Source organism: Peromyscus californicus, unplaced genomic scaffold (genome assembly GCF_007827085.1).
Source record: "Peromyscus californicus insignis strain IS unplaced genomic scaffold, ASM782708v3 Scaffold_8__1_contigs__length_139910024, whole genome shotgun sequence".
Classification (NCBI taxonomy): Eukaryota; Metazoa; Chordata; class Mammalia; order Rodentia; family Cricetidae; genus Peromyscus; species Peromyscus californicus.
The window spans coordinates 68,028,182-68,051,972 of NW_026294606.1; the positions used below are offsets into that span (position 1 = coordinate 68,028,182).

Here is a 23,791-nt window from a genome sequence, read left to right on the forward strand (position 1 = left end):
AATCCTAACACTTGGATGGCAGGAGACAGAAAGGTCATGAGTTCAAGACCAGCCTGTGCTACATAGCAAGACCCTGTCTCAAAATACCAAGTAAATAAGTGTACAAAACAAGAAACAATAAAATGTGTTGAAGGGAACTCTTTAGGAGCATCTCTGAAGTCCCCTACAGACTGTGACTTGTGTTATATGTGCAACTCCCTTACAACCTAGTCTGAAAGACTTTTGATAAAATGTTTTGGATTGAATTTTATGTGGCAACATCTGTTCACTCAGTGAAAATGCATTAGCTGGATTTGTTTAGCTATTTCGATGCCTCCGGTCAATCTTTTTCTTCGAAGTTATCCATGCTGGCATGAAAATTCTCACAAGAACTCAAACTTATGCAATAGGCTTTTGTCGACTAATTGCATACATATCTAGAATCTGCCATTGCTTTCCACACTGCGTGATGTCTTTCTGCACACCCATTATACCCAATCTCAAATCTGGTTCAAATAAACGTACCTTTCTTAAGCTGTCAGTCACAGGCAGGTTCTCTGTGAATTAATCGGTTGCCCCTGGCAACGCACAAGTGCAACGTATTTCGAGGAAATCAGCATGGCTCTTTGAAATAAACGGGTAATTTTCCATTCTTTTGTAGACTACTCAGTGCCAGCAGAAGAATCTAGCCTCTGTGACAACCATATAAATGTGCTGTTCTTTAATCGCAGTCTGACTCAGTTGTGGTGAACACCAGAGAAAAAACCTCTTTTGTGTTAAAGTTCTTTCTGTGTTTGGGGGTGGGCCATCACATGTGTGTGTGGGGGGAGTGGCAAATGGCAGCACGTATTCAGGGCAGCTGTGCAGGTAGGTGGCCCTTGGAGAAGGGACAGCTAGTTGTAAATGGCCTTTTATTATGAAAGCCAAGTTGTTTGTGCTGTTTGCAGAGAATACAGTAATTACTTGAAATTACTGCTGAAAATCTTATCTGTGACCTCATCTTCCCCTCTTTTAAAACCAAAGGTCATTTCAGAGCTAGTACTACTTATAAATGGATTTCCACAATTACTTTTTATCTAGTGCCATTGTGTTCCCTGCCCCCCAGCCTGGATCTTTCAGTCTCCACAGTCTTCTTTTGTGTGTATGTGTATAGACACAGAGGCCAGGGACAACCTCAGATGTCATCTACCCACTTGATTTTTGTTGTTGTTGTTGTTGTGGTTGTTGACACAGGGACTCTTACTAGCCCAGAATTCACCAACTAGATGAAGCTGGCTGGCCAAGTACCCATAGAGATCCAACTGGCTCTGCCTTCCCATCTCTGGGATTACAAAAACAAGTCACCACTCCTGGCTTTTGACATGGGGCAGGAGCATGTGACCTACTGAGCTCCCACTCCAGCCCTGCACCGTGATTCTTTGGAGTATCTGGTTCACTCTCCCACCTCTGCCTGCCATTTTGAAGGCAACAAATATTGGCTTCCAGACCCAACCCATGTTCTTATGAGGCTCAAGTCTTCTGACGACAAATCTTATGAAGTAGAGCTAAATATCCCTCCTGTATAGACTTTCATTTTAACATCCGTGCATGGAAACATACTGCAATATGATTAGGCCTTTTGAAACCTATGTGTGTCTTAATGCTTAGGACCACTGATAGTTCTCTCTCTTGCCTCTGCACCCTCAAGCGCCATGAGGACATGTGCGGTCTGGCTTCTTTCCTTCTCTTAAAGTCTACATATCTTCTCGTCTTTCCAGTTGCGACCATGCTCCCTCACCCTCTGCCAACCATTTCCGTGGGTACCCGCGTAACTATCTCTACTGTTGCTCACAGCTAACCAGTTCATCCTACAGAATGCCAGCAAGTCATAGTTTATGTTCTAAGATGTATAAAGGGCTCTCCAAACCCCAAACTTGTGTCCACAGACTTTGAGAGGTTTGTTGATATATTTTTAGGGCTCCAAACAATTTTTGTTTTCTTCTGTTTCGATGAAAAGGCGTAGCATTGTATATTGAATTATCTGTGTGCTGGTGACTTCTTTTGGATAGGTAGTTTGAGGAGCCACATTTTGTTTCTGTGTTTATCTGTCCCCTACAGAGACAATTAAGGACAATGCATTTCTCCCCTTAAATTTGTGGTTAGAGCGATAAAGATGCTTGAGAGTGTGATGAAGGCTGTTTAGACAAGAAATGGTTATTTTTCAGAATGGAGTCATGGTTTTACGAGCTCCATGAGGATTGACTATAATCATACCCTGTGGTGTGGGTTTTGTTTGGGTTTTTGTTTTTTGGGTTTTTTTGGGTTTTGTTTTGTTTTTAACAGTCTCCAGCATTCAAAGCCTCTATCCATTGGGTGTTAATTATATCTGCCTCCCCAATGCAACATGGGCCAATGTGCCACATCCTGTAAGATGTCCTTTGATTTTGTGACAGCTCAGTAAGGGTGGAATTCTGTCAAAAGCACTGTGATTGAAGCTTAAGGACTTGGAGCTTTATTAAATGCTTCCCCGAGGCTGCTCCTTGCTACTTCCTCCCACTCTCATTATCTGCTCTCAAAGTCTGGTGACTAAATTTTTTGAATTATAAGGCACACTTTTCAGAACAGTCACCCTCCCCCGTTTTCTGGCTCCTCATGGCTGTATCTCAGCTCCGATCATCACAGTTAACTTCTTTTTTTCACTTTTCCTTCTGCTTATGAGATGCATGATATAGCCATTGCTTCTTCCCAAGAGTGCCTGGGGCTTCAACTTGAAGGGAAGGTAGAAGTGGGAAGTGAGTTCTGGTCTGAGGAGGGACTGGGGACCTGTATAGATCTATTCATTCTTCTGGAATATTCTGGAGTATTTAAGAATGTCCTAATTTTTTAGTCCTTGTTTTCTTACCTCTTCACTTTGCCTACCTTTCTACTCTTCCTCATCATCTCTCTCTCTCTGCCTCAGTAATCAACCCTCTCCTCAAACAGACATGTATACACTCAGATTAATGTTTAATAAATCCTCTTGATTTAGTTTTGGGGCACAGTCTCATGTAGCAGAAACTAGCCTTTCACTCACTCTACAGCTGAGGATGATCTTGAACTTCTGATCCTCCTGCTTCCATCTCTCAGGTGCAGATCACTCCCTGTTTATCTGTTGCTTGGGACTGAACTCAGGGCTGTGTTTGTGCAAGCCATGCACCAACTGAGCTTCTCCCTGTCTGTCAAGCCATCACTTTTTGTCTGGCTATTTTCTCTTATGTGATGATATCTGAAAGAAATAAAACAGCATGAAACATGAAATCTTCTGTGGTTGGCTTTTGCACTTGGCATTTGGTCATTGAATGGAGAAATTTAACCCTACTGTTCAGGGGAAAGAGAATTTCCTGGCTCCTTTCTATGACTGAGTGCCACAGTTCCTAACATTCTAATATCTTTTGGATGACACTCCAGGAATCTTTAGGCACAAAAGACTAACTGCACTGATTTTAGTCCGAATGCAAAGTAGTTGGAACTGTATGTTGGCTTCACCTGAGTCCAGTACACATCCGAGCATTGATTGACCAACACATACCAGTGATGGGGGCATCTCTCATCAGTATAGCCATGCTCTCTTGTGCATACAGGGAAGGACAAACACAGGTAGGAAGGAAAGAAGTGGGTCAGGCAGGTCATCTTAGGATCCACTGAATCTACAGTGTAGTAGATGACAGTATCAACAGTCATGTTAGAGTAGCAGGACTGTTCCCACTTTACAAAGCAGAGGAAACTCTTGGAGACATAAAACTGCCCAGACACAAATAGAGGGTCACATCAAGTTGATTCAGATTTCTCCTCCACTGTGGTGTGAGGCACACAATGCTTGGATGGGCATGTCATAAAGAAATTTTTATATAGTTTGTTACTGTACACTGAACATCACTGAAAGTCATTAATTACAGTTAGTTACATTTCTAAATCCAAACAATATATTTAAGCTACAAGAGACTCGATTCAGATGTGAACCTCTTTCCCACAAATCCTATGAGATTCCAACTGCCTTTGCAATCGAAACGTACCCAATTTTATGCCCACACCCTAAGCTCTCAGCTCTAATTTCTCAAGAATTCTACCCCCATTCTTAGTTTTTCACCCCCATCATGATGCTCTGGTTATAGTACCACTCCAGTTCGCTCCTTTATGATATCTTATGCACAAACATTGCATTCTCAGACATACTTCCCCTTTCCCAGCTTTCTCAGGAATTTTCACTCACCACCTGTGTGTCCTGCTGACTCATGGCTTCTCAGTAGCCCTTCCAACATGGACTCCTGCCTTACTCTCCTCATGGTGTCTCTTAAGCCAAACCTAAACCCTTCTTCATGTCAGCCCTTTCATACCCATTTCACCCAGCCCCTGCTTCCATGTACTTCACTGGGTGTACTTTATACAATACTGATGTGTACTTTATATAATTCATGGTTCTGGACCGGCTTCCCAACCTTGCTATCACTGCACAGCTTGTATTCTCCCCTTCCTTCCGCCTTCTGCAAGACAAATCACAAAAAGCCCTTGTTGGCTTGATCCCTGGGACTCTCATTCTTCCACTGTAAGCTGGGGTGAGTTCGACTTCACTGTCTCTTTCAGCATTCTTACCCTCCTTCCTCTTAGCAGGTACCCTCATCCACAATAGCAGAAGGAAAACTGAAGATTTGATGTGACAGTCGGACATAAAATCCCTGTTAACCTCATATTCCTTGCAAAGTCAGAAGGGAAGGGATGACTCTGACATCTGGAATTGTCTCTCAACCTTGGGAGCCTATTGATTCCATCTTCTTTAAAACCTGCATCTTTCTAAACACTTTAATAATTTCATATATATTTATCATAATTTAGAAATAGTTCAAGCTCCCCAAAGTTTAACAGTATAGCTACCTGCCTTTCATAGACTCATTACAGATTTTCAGAGTAAAATAGGAACACCTCCATAATAAAGGTATTTTCCCACTGTGATCCTCGACTCTTAATAGAAATATGTATTGATAAATATTTGATAAAATGACTAAATGAATGTTTTAGTTCAGATGCTTCTCTTAATAATAGATTTTAGAACAGGCCAATTTGATATCACAGAAAACTAGGTTTTACTTACTCATAATTGGTAGATAGATGTTAAATTCTCCTAAATATTTTATTTGTCAACTAATACAAGTATAGATATACAAATACAGTATGTATATGACTTGTTCCTTTTGAAGCATACATTCTCAGAGTTGCTAAAGAATGCCATTGCCCACAGATACAGAGAGATGATTTGGGCTTTAATAAAGCCAACAATTCCTCACCATGAGTGGCTCTCAGCGAAAAGCTTGCCAATGCAGCAGCCAGAATCCTTTAAAACTCTGTCATAGTGTGACACTCCTTTTCTCAAAACCCCACGTGTTCCCATCTTAATACAAGGCAAGCCTGACCATTCTGTTGCGTACTCTCTGAGCCCTGGGCTGACTTCTAACACCATGGCTTTGCCTTCCTCTGTCCTGTGATCATGCCAAGCTTGCCCCTTGTTAGGGCTCTGCACTTACTTCATTCGCCTTGAAATCTCATCCTCAGAGAGCCAGGCGGCTCATCCTTTCACTCTCCTTCACCCAATGACGCCTTCTTGGATTAAAGGAAGCACTAAGGCTGCCACTAAGACTTGAAGAAGGACTCCATGATATAAGGTAAGAGCTGACAGACACACTCAGGGCTAGGAACCTCTCAAGGCATTGACACTGCCTTGGAATGCCTGCACTCCCTGCCTGTGCCTCCTCATGCTCCTTCCCTTAGTCTGTAATCCACTGGAAGGAGTCTACAACCCATTTGCTACAGGTAAACAACTGCATGCTGGAACAACTCCATCTTGGGTCTTCCTGATTCCATGGTCCATTTTCAAAACCTCCTTTCCATCTTATTTTCTCCATTTCCACTCTTCCATCATAACCCCCTTTTCTTCAGAGCAACTGAGTTTTCTGCCGGTGTTGAATCTGTAGATGGTAACTATTTGCTGCCTATTTCTCCCACAGACTGAATCTTAAAGATTATCTCACTAGTTGATACAACCAAATGTTGGATCTGAGATTGCAGAGGTGAACTCTCTCTGACTGAGGAGAATCCTTTTAGGATGTGGGTCTTTGGACACAGTCTAATGTGACAATAACAGCAAGTGAATACTTTCCTGATGTGGCTCAGTCCAGTTCTGATGTGTGAGCAATCTTCTAAATGCTATAAAAGGCAATTTGGTGGTACACTGAGAATATTTTAACATTTTATTTTCTATGTGCGTGCATGCATGTGTGTGTGTGTGTGTGTGTGTGTGTGTGTGTGTGTGTGTGTGTGTGTGGTGTGCCAGGGCACATATGTGGAAGTCAGAAGGTACCCAATGAGAGTTTTTTCCTTATACCATGTGGGGCCTGGGGATTGAACTCAAGCTGTAAGTTTGGGTGGTAAGTGCCCTTACCCACTGAGCTAGCTTCTCTGCTGTGTCTTGAGATTTTAATGCTAATTATGTACCAGATAATATCGTTCAGTTTTTCATTTTACAATTGTAGGTTTTCAAATGTCATCTTTTTGGTAAAGTAAGCAGATTGTCACATTTAAGTGGGACCATGGTTCTTCATTTTTTATTTATTTGTTTATTTATTTATTTTTTACTGAAGTACCTCATTAGTTTTGAAGTGTAGAGTCTGATGATCATGTCTGAAGGTTATACTCTGTTTTTTTTTTTTTTTTGGTTTTTCAAGACAGGGTTTCTCTGTGTAGCTTTGCGCCTTTCCTGGAACTCACTTGGTAGTCCAGGCTGGCCTCGAACTCACAGAGATCCGCCTGGCTCTGCCTCCCAAGTGCTGGGATTAAAGGCGTGCGCCACCACCGCCCGGCTATACTCTGTTTTTAAAGACAATATTTCACCAGAGTAGTACAACTTATCCCAGGCAGTTTGTCATATGGAACCCCAGCTGTTACCCTCCTAGGAAGTTTCAGTAACAATTAAGGAAGGGAAAGTGGGGAATGGACCCTGAGCTCTGGTTCATGGGCCAAAACTCTTTCCAGGAGAGAGATCTCAGATGGACTGAAAAGAGATCTCAAAACATGGTGGCTAGCCCCTGAGCAGGAAGCCAAGATACACAGAACACTTCAAGCCCAGCCTCATCCTTGAGAAGTCTTTTGCTGGCCCATGGCCAGAGGAAGATATGTGGGACTCCTGGGAAGTGTGCCCAACTCAGAATTCAAAGCTTCCTGTTTGAACAGACTCCGAGTACCAAGAGATAAAAGGCCATCCTCCTTTTAGAAGAGACGGGGGTGCTTTGCTTGGCAGCCCGATCTTGAAGTATTTCAGAACGTGCTAGTCTTTCTGTACCTACTCTCCGTGTCTGTTGCCTTTAATCATTAGCTCCAGCCAGGCTGTATTTGGGGTGGCCTTCACAGAGTGTAATAGCTGTAGAAATTACAGAGCAGCTAGAACAAAGGCTTTATGCAGAAAGGAGCAGTTGTGTTTAAGTTCCTGTAATGTAAGTGGCCCTAAATGATAGGATTCTGACTTGGGGCATATACTGATTTCAAACTGGATTAGGGGTTTGGGAATGCTTCAAGTTGTGTGGGGCAGAATAAAACTTCATTAAAATCCAACATGAGAGCTGAATTGATCCTCCTCACTTTCATCTTCCTTTAAAGATGGACAGAATTCAACAGTGTTCTATTATCACTCAGTGCTTTGCTTTAGGTTTATGGGCAACATGAGGAGATATGGGAGGGAAGCCAGTGCGTCCTTGATATTAACGATGATCAAAGAATATAATAAGACAAGGGAAAGCTTTGTTTTTCAAGAATAGATAGCTCATAAACTCCTTGAGGAAATGCTGAAGTTTTGTTGGCTTGTTCTGCTAGCTCCTAGCAGAGCTTGCAAAGTGGAAGGATTTGGAGGAGAGAGAAAAGAATGGAAGAGGAAATGAGGAAAAGAAAGGAAGGGGAGAGAGGAAGAAAGGGATGGGGAGGGAGGGAGGAAGGGAGGAAGGGAGAGAGAGAGAGATCACTAGAGATCCATATTATAGAAGAGATAATCCTTTTGAGGTTACAAGAAGAAACATCATGGTATTTTAAAGTAATATTGTAAAGCCAGTATGTTTTGAAAGTTCAGAAAAGAAATTTATGGAGAAACTTTATAGTAGCTCTCTGATCAGGTAAGTGATATGACTGTGGGTTGGGTAAAGGATAAAGACTACACTTATATTGGAAGAAAAACTCACTGAGTCTACACAAGAGATGGGAGGTCGGGTAGGATGAGAGCAGTCACATGTCTTCTGACATTTGGCAAATTACAGAGTTCCCACATGAAGACATCTGTAATCAGGAGAATTAGAATTTCTTGAATGTCCCCTAGCCAATAAGCATGGAAACGTACATCAGGGTCACATGAACATAGCTCTGAGACCCTTGCCAAGGGTGCCCTCTCCCATTTCCTGGGTATGTTTTTGCCTTGCTTTCTGAATTGTTCTTTCTTTATTTTTCCCATTTACTCTCTTCTAAGCAGACTTGAACTCCATCACTCTGGCATGGATCTCCATACAGTAGGCAGTTGAGGACTTTCTGCCAGGAGATGGAGCTGATAAGCACATCTGGATCTGCCTGCTTCTCTTGTCATCTGTTCATACTATATGTTGGGTCTGTGTCCAACCTGACCCAGACCTAGTTGAATTAGTAATACATGGGCATGGTGGGCATGACTGGGGGTGGGGTTCTTGATTGTGTTCACTGAAGTGAGAAGTCCTACCTACTGAGGGCAGTACTAGTCCCTGGACAGGGGATCTATCACTCTCTGTTTCTTAACTGCAGATACAAAGTGACCAGGTCCCTTGGGCTCCTGCCACTGTGACTTCCCTGCCACAGTGGACTCTACCCTTGAACTGTGAGCCTAAAATAAACTCTATTTACTTCAGTTGCTTTGGTCAGAGTGTTTTACCACAGCAACTTAAAAGTAACTGAGACACTGATGTTCTGTGTCATTCAATCTGAGGTCTATACATGAATGAAGACCAAACTTTAAAAGTCATTTATTGCTAGGACCTACCCATACTCACTGAGAGAGCTGTGAGGGTCCAGTGGGTCTCCTGAAGTGCAAATTCACTGGGGAGTCTCAACTCCATGTCTGAGAAGCAGAGATAGGAAGAAGAATTTCCTAGAGTGATTTCTATTGTCCCTGAGTGCTGAATCCATCTTTCCAAAGTTATTTTCATACACTGCATTTGCCCAGTCCTAAAGGGTCCTCTCAAGTTTCTGTTTCTATTTTGCCTCCTCTTTATATTGCATACAAAGCTTTTTATTTGCTATTAAAAGCTTCTCATCTTGTGTTAATAGTCTCCCTACAATGAAGCAGCCAATCAGTATGCACGGATTACCTGCTCTGAGCTAAACTCTGTGCCATATTCTGGAAAGTCCATACTGTATGCCAAGTCCTAAAACTCAGTCCTTTTCACAAAGGTATCATTTAACCAAGAACATACAGACACTAGAAGGGAGCCTTAAGTACTATAGGAATTCAAAGAAGATGACCTGTGTGAGGGCTGGTCTAGCCCAATCTAGGGCTTTGACATGTAACATGAAGAGTCAGACAAAAGCAGAGGGGCTGGAATGAGATGTATCTGCTGACTTGAGGATGGTGCATCTATATAAGGTAGATGGTGTGTATGTGGTGAAGAGATGCTGGTGACTGATAGGTGTTCAGTTGTGGAACTTACAGAGACATTGCTGTGGCAATTCATTTTAATTCTACCAAGGCTTGGATGATGATGACATTATAGTCTGAATGTGATTTGTGTCTCACAGGGTCATGTGTTTGAACACCTGATTCCTAGTTGATGGTGCTGTTTTGTGAGGTTATGGAGCTGTGGGGGAAGCAGGGCCCAGCTGGAGGAAGTAGGTTGCTTGGGGGCATTCCTTGAGTGCTGTATCTAACCCAGCTTTTAGACTAAGCTCTTTTGGCTTCTTGGTGCATAAAGATGTGAGCAAGTTGCCAGCTTGTACTACCACCACTGACAGAGCCACCCCTGTAGTTGGAAGTTTCTTTGGTCCCATGTGGCTCCACGGTCCCATAGCCACTTATAAAATAATCACTTACCTGGCAGGGGAGATACCATGATCACGAAGGTGGTTTTCCCAGGGCGAGGCTTATCCATTGCACTCCGGATGTGCTGACCCCTGCGATTTCCCCAAATGCGGGAAACTCGACTGCATAATTTGTGGTAGTGGGGGACTGCGTTCGCGCTCTCCCCTGTAAAAAAAGAAAAAAAAAATTACCAACTATATGGCCTATGCTAGGCTTCTTGCTAGCTAGCTCTTTCCTCTTAAATTAACCCATTTCTATTAATCTATGTATCGCCATGTGTTGTGTGGCTTTACATTACATGTAAACATCCCATTACATGTTGCTCCTTGGATGGCAATTCGGCATCTCTCCCACTCTCCTTTCTCCTCTTATTATCTCTCTTGGATTTTCCCACTTGGCTCCATCCTGCCCTGCCATAGACCAGTGCAGCTTTATTTACTAACCAATGGGAACAGCATATATTCACAGAGTGCAGAAAGACATCCCACAGCACTTCCCCTTTTCTGTCTAATCAAAAAGGAAGGTTTTAACTTTAACATAGTAAAATTATATATAACAAAGCAGTTATCAAGTAAGAATTATAGTTACAATATCTAGTCTATATTTGGAAAAATTAGAAAATATTCTATCATCTATCCTATTTTTGTGTCTAAAGTTTTATATCTAATTTATCTTTTATCATGATTATTGAAAGCTATAATTATAACTATCTAGTCTTCAACTCCATGAAAGACCCCAGAAGGATATAATATTACCTAAGTAAACAGGAAGTGTATTGTAAGCAACTTCCAAAAATCTAGAATGACAGAGACATCTGGCTGCCTGGATAGTCACCCAAAGTTCCTCTTCAATGTTGGGGCATCCATCTTCAGCCCATAGGCCTAGTGTCTCTCAGTCACTTTTCCCTGTGTCCTGTAAAATGTCTGGCAGTCTCCTCTGCGAAGCATGAACCTGGAGGCCATTTTGCCTTGTTTTGGCAAATTCAGTGGTCATTTTCCTATGGGTCCTATATGTTCAGTTTATAAAACATTTTATCAAGCAGTCTAGGCAAGGGCAGTTTCTTGCCCAAATGGATATTTTTGCCATAAAGAAAGCAAACTCCATATGGAGTTTCTTCAATACCCATCATCCTCTTTGAAGTAATTGGTATTGTCAAGGAGCAGATGTGTCTCACTGTCCAGAAAAGTCTTAAGTTTTTAAAACATTTAAAAATGCCATATTATGTAGGCCTTTGAAGTGTTTGAAGATCATTTAGCTAATTAAAATATATCTTTGTATATCTAAAAAATTTAACTAATATGACTATAAGTTTGATTATCATAAATGATTATTAATCTGTATTTCTTAATTATACATTATAATTTTAATGAGTTGCATAAATATAATATCTTAAATAAGAGTAGAAATATATATACAGTATAATAAAATTAACTTTAAATTTGTATCAATAAACTAAATCCAGACTGGCAGGCAGCAGGAAGTGACTGTGAGCTACTAGGACCTGGTTTGAGCTTCTGAGACCTCAAAGCCCACCCCTTAGTGATGAACTTCCTCCAGCAAAGCCACACCTTCTCCAACAAGGCCACACCTCCTAATAGTGCTATTCCCTATGGATCTATGGAGGCCATTTTTATTCAAACCACCACATTCCATTTCCTGGCCCCCATAGGCTTGTAGCCATATTATAATGCAAAATGCATTTAGTCCAACTTCAAAAGTCCCCATAGGCTATCACAGTATCTGCACTGTTTAAAAGGTCAAAGTTCAAAGTCTCTTCTGAGACTCACTACTCTTAACTGTAGTCCCCTATAAAATCAAAATTAAAAAGCAGAACACATACTTCTAATATATAGTGGCATGGGCTATACATTAGTTTTCCAAAAGAGAAGAAAGGGAACATAGTGAGGAAATACTGGACCAAAACAAGACAAAAACCTAGCTGGGCAAACTCCAAACTGTGCATCTCCATGTCTGATGTCAAAATACTCTTCAGATCTCCAAGTCCTTTCAGTTTTGTTGACTGCAACACACTTCTTTCTCTTGGGCTGGTTCCACTCTCTATAGCAGCTCTCCTCAGCAGGTATCCCATGACTCTGGCATCTCCAACATTTTAGAGTCTCCAGGTTTCACCTTCACAGCTTCACACAATAGTCTCTCTAAGCCTCCCTTCAAGGACACCCTTTACACTCAGCAGCTTTCCTTATTTACAGAGGGAGATTCCTTAACCCCATTCTTCTATTCCTGACTCTAAAGCTAGAACAATGTGGCTAAAGCTGCCAAGTTCTGAGGCTTCCAGGGGCTGGAACATGGACCCCCATTCAATTACATCTTCATCAGCTTTCTTTTTTTAGTGACTTCCTTCACTGCCTAAGCTTGGCTGTCCTGGAACTTACTCTGTAGACCAGGCTGACCTTGAACTCAGAGATCCACCAGCCTCTGCCTTCTGAGTGCTGGGATTAAAGGTGTATACCACCCCACATGGCCCTAAGCTTTTCTTTAATTTCTTTTCACAAGTTGGATGCTTAGTTGAGTAGGGTCTTGTCCTGAGGTCACCACACCCTTTATTCTATTCAACATCAGACTTTTTCTTAATCTGTTTATCTTCTTGAATTCGGGATTTAGCTCCATTCCACTTCCTGGTGCCTCTTTTCTCCTTGAACTATACATTTTGTATTTTTCCTTCCTCAGCTTGCTCCTTTTCATTATAGGTCTTCATAAGAGTGAACACTAATAACCACAGGACAGAGTCCACACTAGGCTGTTTTGAAATTTCCTCTACCAACATAACTAATCTAAAACTCTCCAATTTAGTCTCAGGAAGACTTTTCAGACAAGAGCAAAATCCAGCCACATTTTTTTTTTTTGCCAAAATATTGTAAGAACAGTCTGTAGGTCACATATAAATATTCTTCTCCTCTGAAACCAGCCCCTCACAATTTAAATCATCCTCAGCACTACTGTCTTCCATGAGCCACTAGGCCTGGTTTGAGCTTTTGAGACTTCAAAGTCCAACCTCTAGTGATGAACTTCCTCCAGCAAAGCCACACTGCAACAAGGTCACACTTCCTAATAACGCCACTCCCTGTGGATCTGTGGGGGCCATTTTTATTCAAACCATCACACCATCCTCAAGTTGAAGCTAAGCATTCTCCCTAAAATAGTTGTAGGAAATAAGTATGTGTGATAGGGTACTCCTTTTCTTGTGTTCTTTCAGAATGTTCATTAAAATCTGTTGAACCCACTAGAGTTTAGCAACAAGTCACAGACCATGGATGGACAAATACCAGCTGCAGACTTTATAGAAGGCATCTGTTGTCCAAGTTGCAATATCGTGCTGCCACTTAAATAATCTATACAGATGTATTTCTGCAGCTTCACTCTATATGTGTAATATTTCTGTCTGTCCCTTCCACAGATAGTAGAATTTCCAATGTAAAGAAAAAAAAAGGACCAGAGAAGATAGCTGTCCCTAAGTGTGAAGACCCCAGAATCTACATAGAAAGTCAGATGTGGGATGAGCACATATAGTCCCAGCACTTGGAGGCAGGGACAGGTGGATCCCTGAAGTTCATTGGCCAGCCAGACAATGCTAAATGCTAATTGGTGATCACCCAGGTCCTAGTGAGAGTCTCTGTCTTAAAAATCAAAGTAGTTTGATCCTAAGGAGCAATATCTGAAGTTGTCTTCTGGCTTCCACATGCATGTGTATATATGTAAACCCACCTCTAATACACACACACACACACACACACACACACACACACACACACACACACCAAAAAACTAATACCTAGGGGCAGTCCTTGGTTCCTGGTGCTTCTTCCTTTGCCATTCTTTGAATTGGCTTTCCTATCAAAAGTGTTTTTGTATTTGTTGCAATTATCTTGTAAATAAATTTTCATTTCATGAGTGAATGTCATTTTTCTAATAGACAGCTTAACTTCTGGTGCCACAGTTGGAGAGTTTAGCTTACTACATTCTGGGATTATATCAAATATGTAAATATGGAAATCAAGAAACATTATGACTGAATTTCATTTTAGTTTTCTGATTGAAATGATCTCAATTACCAGGCAAGTTTTACACGTCTCACCTTCCTTACTAGTGGGCTAGGGAGAGAAGACAGACCGTTGAAATGGGCTTGGGATAGTAGGAAATGAGCTCTTTCCTCACTTTGCGACTTCCCTTGGGTACAAGCTAAATACACAGCTCATGATGTAGAGAGGGAATCAGAAATTAGGTGAGAAACACGCAAAGATGAAGGTCTGATGGGGGATGGAGAAGAGAGAAAGGGGAGATGGTGGGAAGGAAAGGAGGGAGAGAGGGAGGAAGGAAGGAAGGAAGGAAGGTTGGCTTCTAGTTTCTGTTTATCTAAGCTCCCAAAGATCATGAATTTATTGACAACTCACTGTGTGTCAAGGGCTAAGAATTTCCAAAGAGCCTGAATGCCTGAGTAAATGGAAGAAGCTTTTCCTATGAAAGACAGCTTTGTAGAGACATCCCTAGCAAGATAGCACACTGCTCATACAGAAACACACTCTTTATGTGGAAAATACCCACTAGCCCTTTAGATGTGATTAACGAATTTCAGTATTAACCTTGATGTAAAGGAGTGTGAGATTCACCTCCTGTTAGAGAAGAGAAGGAAAATGTGTGGTTAAGGAAATCAGTGGAGGTGGCTGGAGATGTCCTTCCTAGGAAGACTCTGTGGATCTATGGGAACAGGGCTTGGCTACAGAGGACTGGGAAATTCCAAGCAAAATGATGCTCAAAATCAAATTCTAAGTTGTTTCTAGCTTTGTTTTGTTGTGTACCTATACAATGCCATCTATTATTTAATCCTAAAATGAATAAAATAGATTAAAATAACATTTGAATATTTGGAAAATATAGGAGAAAAATTACCCATAGAAATTAATGAAATTAACACTTTACTGGATGTTTCTGAGTATCCAATATTCTTTGTTGTTTCCACTTTTGAGTGTGTGTGTGTGTGTGTGTGTGTGTGTGTGTGTGTGTGTGTGTGTGTAGTACAGGCATATTAGTACCAAAGTGTACATGGGCAGATAAAAGGACAACTTTGGGTGTAAGTTTTCCATCCACTTTGTTTGAGACAAGGTCTTCTTTATGGCTGTGTATATTAGGCTATGACATATATGACCATGAGCTTCTGGGGTTCTCCTGTTTCACTCTCCCATCTCCCTGTAGGAGTGCTGGGCTAACAGAAGTGTGTACTACTATGTTCAGCTTTTAGTTGGGGTCTTGTGGTCTGAATTCATTTTACCAGGCTGGTGAGATCAAAACTTTACTGAGTTGTGTCTTCTGGACCTGCTTCCTTTTCTTTTCATGGATATGGATATTTTGCTTGCATATAGGTCTACGGGCCTGGTGCCTACAGTGACCAGAAGATGATGTTGGATCCCTAGAAATAGAGCTACAGATGGTTGTGAGCTGCCATATGGTGTTGGGAATTGAACCCAGGTCCTCTGGATGAGCAGCCAGTGCTCTTAACTACTGAGCCACCTCTCTAGTCCTCCTCCATTTAAAAATAACTTTTTACAACTCTGTGAATAGAAAATTAACAGTGATATAAATTGTCCTTGTTTATAAAACTGAAAATCATACAGATGTGTAATGACTGCCAAGTGACTTTTAGCCTGGCCCTGGTTCCAGCCCCATCTTTCTACTTCCTGGTCTGTGAGGATGTGAATACTTGGCCTTTTATTCTTCCTGTCACCATGATGGGCTACATCCCTTAAAATATAAGTCAAAACAGAGCCTGCCTTCCTTAGGTTGACTCTTCTCAGGTACTTGACCACAATGACAAGACAAGTAACAGTTATGCAGTAATAATCTCACAGGCCCTTACTAGAGGGATATTGAGCATGGAGACAAGAATCAGAAGTGTCTCTGTGGCCTGGTAAAAATAGTTAAGTGTGAAATCAAACAGACCTGTCTTTTCATCCTTGCTCTGACTCCTCAAACTGCAATAAAATGTCTTTATTTGCCTGAGATTTCTCCCACATAAGATACTAAATGAAAGTGCTAATCTTGAAGGATTGTTGATGGATAAAGGAGATAAGATAACACATAGAACTTGGCATTTTGGTTATTGTTCACTGTTATTTCTATTTCCCTATTTGGCCAGCTCAAAAGAATGAGCTAGATCTGAGTCCTTGAAAAGGAATTTTAGAGAAAGGGAAAATGAGCGTTACAGTTGGAGTGTTTACATTGTCTCTTAAATTCATGATGAAACTTAATCCTCCAGGACAACAATATGAAGCTCTAAGGCCTGTAGCATGGGGTTAAGGCCCTCATAAAAGGACATGAGAGAATGAAGTTTTTTCTTTTCTGTTGTGAGAAGACACAGAACTTGAAGATCTATCCCCTTACCAGCAAAGAGCAGCCCTTAACAGAGACTGCACCTGTTGAAGCCTTGAGCCGACTTCCCAGTCTCTGGAGATGCAAGTGGCCAGTCTCAGGTGTTATATTTCCTCTGGTCTCAGGTTATTTGCTATAGCTGTCTGAAGACTAAGGCACTGAGATTAGCAAACAATACTTTTTGTTAGGGATATGATAAGAATAATGGTTCAGGGACTTGGATGTCTTATTTTTTAGAAATAGCTTTGTATCCCGTAATTAATACATGAATGAATGAATACAGTGGCAACAGACTTCGTTTCATTTTTAATCTTTATCTCTTGGCTATGGCAAAATCATCGTGATTGGTCAATAATGCTTCCATTGATTATTGATAACTTACTGACAAGGAGGTTGGGCTGTTGGTATTCTGACTTTTAAGTGTCTAGACTAGTGGTTCTCAACCTGTGGGGTCAAATGACCTTTTCACAGGAGTCATCTAAGACTATCCTGCATATTAGATATTTATACTATAATTCATAACAGTAGCAAAACTACAGTTATGAAGTACCAATGAAAATAATTTTATGGGATGGAGGTAATCAGAACATGGGGAACTGTGCTAAAGGATCACAGCATTAAGAAGATTGAGAACCATTGATCTAGACAAAAGAATCACAAATTACTGGAGGATACTTGCTGCCTCTGTTCCAACTCTTCAATTCAGGAGAACCCTGAATTTCTATCTTTGGTGGTAGGCTCAGTCTGAAGACTCTGTCACCCCCACAAGTCATCCATTTGACTTCTGCCCACGGTACAGCCTCTTGCTGGGGATAAGACTCTCTCCTGATGAGCAAGATGACTCAGCTCTGAAATTTTTTGTCCCTGACGATTTCTGGAGCTTTGACTTCTGTAGCATCATGTGGCAGCTCTGCTAACATTCCTCTTCTTGTCATAGCACCATCTGTAAACACATGGCTGTTTTGTTGAGTGGCATCCGAAAGCTGAGGCTAGGAGAAGAATTTCCAGAATGTCCATGAGAAGGTAGCGTTTTAAAAGGATTCCCAGGCAAGGCTAGGAACACTCAGTGTTTGGGTTTCCTGTGTCCTTCTCCTCAACATTCTTTGTGAGTCTTTTTAGTCTGTTTCTGTGGGAAAGCTGGGCCAGTGCTGACCTGTGAAGGCTCCTGATTGGGGGAGGAAAACTTCGGAGAGAGTTTCCTTTTTCTTTACAAAACTTTACACATTGTTTCAGTGCCCTGATTTCTAAAGCTAAGATGATCTAGCATATGATAAAGCTTTATCAGAATGTTAAGGAAGTCCTTTGATCACGTGTCTACATGCACCCCCATGGGCAATACCAGCATTTCAGCTGGAAAACTGAAGCCTGGAAAGACTGATTTTTCTTGGGTCACACAGCTTTCAAAACGGAAGTCTGAAGCACTTCAAATGGTGTTTACTTTGGGCTAGACAAGATGGCTCAGTGGTTAAGAATGTGCACTACTCCAGAAGACCTCCTGAGGATGCAAGTTCTATTTCTAGCAACCACATCAGTTATAGAGTGTCTATATAGAGTCTTTACTGGCACCTCCCCTTATGTGCACATACTTACACATTAAAGGTAATAAAGAGGATTTTTTTTAAAAAAATTGCTTTTACTTTGCTTGAGTTTATGAGGATCAAGATGTGATCTTGCAAAGCTCATTTTGTGTTCCATAACCTTCTGTTAAGTAAAAGGCTTATCAGCACAGATATTTTACTCTAGTTTTTCATTGCCTCAATTTTGTCATAAGTTTCTAAAGATAAAGTCTATCTAAAATTAAAAAATGAGAAAAACAAAATGGCCAAAAGAGATCATTCATTTACAATCCAATATGGGAGTAAACATGAACTTGGATAGTCTTTCCTGGAATAGGTGTGAACACAGCCTGTGACTCTCCACAGTCACAGTTCCTGCAGCTAAGCACCTCCTTGCTCCCGTCATTTCTAGGTGACAGATTTTTTTTTTTTAACTTTAGATAAATTTAGTCTGATTTCCATGTCCAGGAAGTTCATCAGATTCTTAGAGGTGATTTTTCTCTGTGCACCAGCCTCATAGAGAAACTCCCAGAAGGTGACATTCCTTACTTTCCTGTTCTTAGTCACTGAGCACCAAGTCTCTCTATCTGGGAGGATTACTCACTTCACTAAAACACTCTCACCTTTATCAGGAATGTCAGTATGTTTGTCTGTTTTGCATGTGACTTCTCACTAGAATTAAATGATTCACAAAAGCACAAGAGAGTTCTAGGTGGCAGGGAGTCAACCTAAATATAATCCATATTGGCTTTGACCTTTGACCATAGATATTAGGCATATATGAGACCACTAGAACAGGTTGAGATTTGCTTCCCAAAGCAGAGTGATCCTTTCTTGCATAAACATTAGGCATCTTATACTAGAATGGGAGGCTCAATGAGGTTGTGACTGAAGTATCATTTCTGTTTAGTGAGTCCAAGTCAGTAACACTGAGTTCACAAATGGAAATTGTTTCTAAAATTCACATATTGCAAAACAGTATCAGCTGTCATGGGATCAGCTGCATTTGCAAAACTACCTGACATGAATTGACAATCAACCAGTGCTGATCCTGTTCCAGTCTATCCTCCAACAAGGGTTTGTTTGCCAGATGCAGGTCATTTTCAAGGGCTTGGATACTGTGGATTGAGACCCAAGCAGCAAGTAGCTCTCACCTTGCAGCATCATTTGTAATGTAGTTTATAGCTGTGAAATAGGCAAATCTATAAGGTATAATTTCCACCTCTAGTGATGTTATAAACAACACTCTGAAGTAGTGGCGTAATTTAATGAGGTGCCTTTCATTCATGCATGAAAAAATAATGTGTGATGACAGCAATATGCCAAGTGGAGCTTTCTGTTGGAAGAAGAAAGGAAAGGGAAGATCCTCCAATTGAGATCACAAGAGTCAGTCTGGTCTTGTAATACATGGCAAGTCCTTTGTCCAGGGTCTGCTATTGAGTACTCTGAACCACTGTAACTTAAATAGTTGCTGAAGGCAACATATTTCTCCAAGTGTCCAGTACTTGCGGAAGGAAGTGAAAATGGCAGAGATGATATAACCGATCTGACACTGTGTATATGTGTGTGTGAATGTGAAATGTTGTATGTGGCATATGTGCACGTGTGTATATGAGTACATTGGCTTGGGGAAGTTAGAGGATAACTTCCCTGGGTATCTTGTTCTATAACTTTCCATCTTCTTCCTTGGAGACCCAGTCTCTGACTGATCATGGAGCTATCTGGCCACCACCAGCTCTAGTGATACCCCAGCTTGCCATTGCTCCCCATAGCTCTGAGGATATAGGCTCATGTGGCCAGATCAGCTTTTCCATGAGTGCTGGGGTTTGAGCTCAGATCTCCATGTTTGCTTAGCAAGTGCTCTTGCCGAGACATCTCTCTAGACCCAGCCATACTCTTTATGTGTCTTATTTTTTTCAAGTGAGTTGTCATTTTTGTGGTATTTGGTCATCAAAAACAGCAGAGCTCAGTTACAAATATGACCGCTGTTTACTACATCCAGTGAGTGGTAACAATGACAGTGATGTTAGCCACAGAAATTGTTCTCTGTGCCCATGTCAAGCATTCACATTGCTTACAGGTCATCTGGTTTCAGAGGTGTGGAAGAACCACATTTTGCTTTATGCCTGAATAAGTGAATGTTTGCTGTGTCTAGAAAACATAGCATACTTAATTAAATTAAATAGTTTTCTATTTCTCATCTCTTTTCTTTTTTAACATTTATTTATTTGTTCATCCATCCATCTACCTTCTTACCTACCGACCTACCTACCTACATGTGTATGTGTACATGCTCATGTGTGGAAGTCAGAAGACCCCTCCCGTCTAGGTACCCAGGGATTAAACTCAGCTTGTCAGGCTTGGTAGCAAACACCTTTACCCACTGAGCCATCTTATACCTGTCTTTTTCTTTATTTACTTCCCTTTCTCCCCCAGAGGGTAAATGAGACTTTACTAGAAGGTGACTTTTGAGTTTGGGTCTCATTACCTAGCCCACTCTGGCCTGAAACTCTCTATGTAACCCAGATTGGCCTTAAAACCTCGAAATTTTCCTGCCCCAGTCTCTCAAATGCTGGGGTTACCGATATGCAACACCAATAACGTACTGTTTTCTAAGTAACATTTCCACTGGAAAGAACTCAGGGTTTTTTCATTGATGTGTCAAAAACTTGATCAATAACCTTGGGGTGTTCTCTCTGGGAGAGCAAAGTTTTCTTCTGACATCCCTAAATATGTTTAGTCGACAGGAACATTTTCTTTTCCAGATGTGAACCCTTGCTATCTTTTTCTTGGTGCTTAGTTGCTAAAATGTAAACATATCCCTGAGACAAATTCCTATAATAATTAAAAGGGCTATCAGTCATTGATAGTCCAAGGAGAAACCCTTCACAGAGATCAAACAGTCCTCCCAGTAACCGGTGAAGGGAGTATTAGTCCCATTTATAGTGAGAAAACACAGACTTCCTAAGAGGAAGCAACAGGGCCAGGGCAAATGCCCAGAAGGTGGCTAAGTTTCTGGAGAGTGTTTAGACAAATAACTAAAGGTTGTGTGTGTTCCAGATGCTGATGCGCAAGGCTCGGTTGGAGCCCACTTTTTATGTAAAGCCTTCCTTGTTTGTTTATTGTTCTCTACAACCATTTATCTGCTGTGTCTTGGCTTTTTCTCCTTTCTCTTTTACATTGTGTGCCTGTGTGTCTGTGTGTATGTGTGTCTATGTGTGCGTGTGTGTGTGTGTGTGTATGTCTGTGTGTGTGTGTGTGTGTGTGTGTGTATGTATGTGTGTCTCTGTGTGTGTGTGCTCATTGCTTTGTAGTCCATTCTGGTCTTGAACTCACTATACAGCCCAGACTGGCCTCTAACTCAAGAGCTTCCTGCCTTAAACTCCTGAGTATTTGGGCTTACAGATATGTGTCGCCATGCCTAGTGGTATTTGCTATTTATTTACTTCTAAAATATTTTAATTAATGTGTTCCACTTGGGATATATGGACTGGCTCTAAGTGAAATGCAGGTGCGTACTTTTAATAGTTTTGATATTAAGTAATTTATTGGAATATTTAATAAAAGCAACAACACATAACCTTCACAAAGATTTTCCTAGTGAAGTCAAGTCTTTTTATACCAGAAAACATTAAACAGTGACAGTAGAGTGGAGAATATGGTGTGTGGGTTCTGAAGTCATAGAGATCCTGAGAAATATCACATGCTATGGGACTTGATGTTTTAAAATGTCCGGTTGCTAATGTAAGCCGTTTTTTATATAAAAAAGATCATCGACATAATTAATACCACATACTTCTTTGTGTTGTACAGCACACAGCGATACTTTTGTTTCAAGTTTTCACATAACAACCCTGTGAGGTAGATGACACTCTAATCCATTTTGCCATTTACATTATTGCTTCTCGTGTGCTGACAATGGACCCCAGGGCCTTAGGAATTCTGGAGAAGCAGTCCATCACTGAGGCACACCCCAAACCACTATTATAAACCCATTTCTAGAGAAGAAAATCTAGACTGAGGTGAGAGTTAGAATGTGCTGCCCAAGGGTAAATAGTTATAAACAATGCAGTCAGGGTAAAGCCCAGATCTGTGAGATTCCTGAATTGATCTTCTGACCATCTCACTGTTCATGTAAACACACTTGTCAAGGTTATAACCTATCCAGAGAAGGTAGACATGGTAGGCACACCTGTAATCCCAGTGCTTGGGGGCTTGAGCATGAAAATCACAAATTGGACTTGACTTGAGGCCCACTCCATGATATGGAACCCATGCCTGACATTGCTCAGGTAGCCAAGAGCCTGAGACTGATAGATCATTGACCTAGGTGCACACCAAATACTATTGTTTTGATAAATGAACAAAACAATAAAATAACTCCTAACAGCATTCTGCTATACACATGTGTACTGGCTGGTTTTGTGTGTCAACTTGACATAAGCTAGAGCCATCAAAGAGGAAGGAGCCTCAGTTCAGGAAATGTCTCGATGAGATCCATCTGTAAGGCAATTTCTCAATTAGTGATCAATGGGGGAGGGCCCAGACCATGATGGGTGGTGTCATCCTTGGGCTGGTGGTCCTGGGTTCTATAAGAAAACAGGTTGAGCAAGCCAGGGGAAGCAAAGCAGTTAAGCAGCTCCCCTCTATGGCCACTACATCAGCTTCTGCCTCTGGGATCCTGCCCTGCTTGAGTTCCTTTTCTGACTTCCTCCAATGATGGACTATGATCTGGAAGTTAAGCCAAATAAACCCTTTCCTCCCTAACTTGCTTTTAGGTCATGGTGTTTCAAAGCCCTAACTAAGACACCATAGGTCAGTGTTTTGCACAGTCAGCATCAGAGAAACTTCCTCCTGCAGAAGTTGGTAACTTATATAAGACCCACAACTGGATGATGTACAGGGAATGAGAGACCTTGGAATACTCAGTCCTAAATGGGATGTCTTCATCAAACCTTCCCCTCAGGACTCTAGGAAATGTGGAAGAAGAAACAGAAAGTTTCTAAGAGCCAGTGGGGATAGAAGACATCAAGGAAACAAGCCCTTCTAAACACAACAGGACTGACGCACATACAAACTCAACAGAGATTGTAGCAATATGTACAGGGCCTGTACATGTGTAAGCTAGATGGGGTCCCAGCACTGAGAGGGGAAAAAGACACAAGCTCCCATCCCTAACCCAGAACCTATCTCCAACTGACAACTACTTGCAAAGGAATAATTAGTTTTTTCCAACATAATCTCACTGGGTTCATAAACCACACTTAAGGGAGGCCTCATTTACAGTAGTAGATGGCCAATACAAAACATACTCAATGGTGTTTTTAGAGATGTTTTGTGTCATAATGGTTTTTTGGGCATTTTTTTTTTACATCACTTGTCTCTTGCTTATCTATCATGGTTTCCAGTTTTGTGTTTTTATGAGTTTTGTGTTCATGTGTGAGTCTGTGTCTCTGTGTGTACATGTATTTCCCCTGATTTGCTTGTTTTTGGTTGCCTTTTTTTTCTTTTCTCTGTCTGTTTGCTTTGTTTCATTCTGTTGGGTTTTTTTTTATTGGCCTGTTTGTTTTCTAAAGAGAGAAAGAAAGAAGGAATAGAGTTGGATGGGTAGCAAGGTGGGGTATTAAGAGAAGGGAAACCATGATTAGAATATACTGTATAAAATTTTATTTTTAATAAAGATAAATTAGTAGATAAATAGAGTTTTCTCTTTTGGATAACATTGCAGTACATATTGAGAAGTGTGATGACACAGTGGCCTTCTCAAGAACTCTATGTGGATGGAGAG

The 23,791-nt window shown here is 41.1% G+C and overlaps 1 protein-coding gene and 1 non-coding gene across 5 annotated transcripts in view; both read left to right on the plus strand.

The window, feature by feature from the left end:
* Window positions 1-23,791, plus strand: part of Cacnb2 (calcium voltage-gated channel auxiliary subunit beta 2) — a 434,620-nt gene that overhangs the window by 8,659 nt on the left and 402,170 nt on the right. The window lies entirely within an intron of this gene.
* Window positions 10,071-10,234, plus strand: LOC128104871 (U1 spliceosomal RNA). Its single transcript, XR_008216162.1, has one exon. It is a non-coding gene; the product is annotated as a U1 spliceosomal RNA (small nuclear RNA).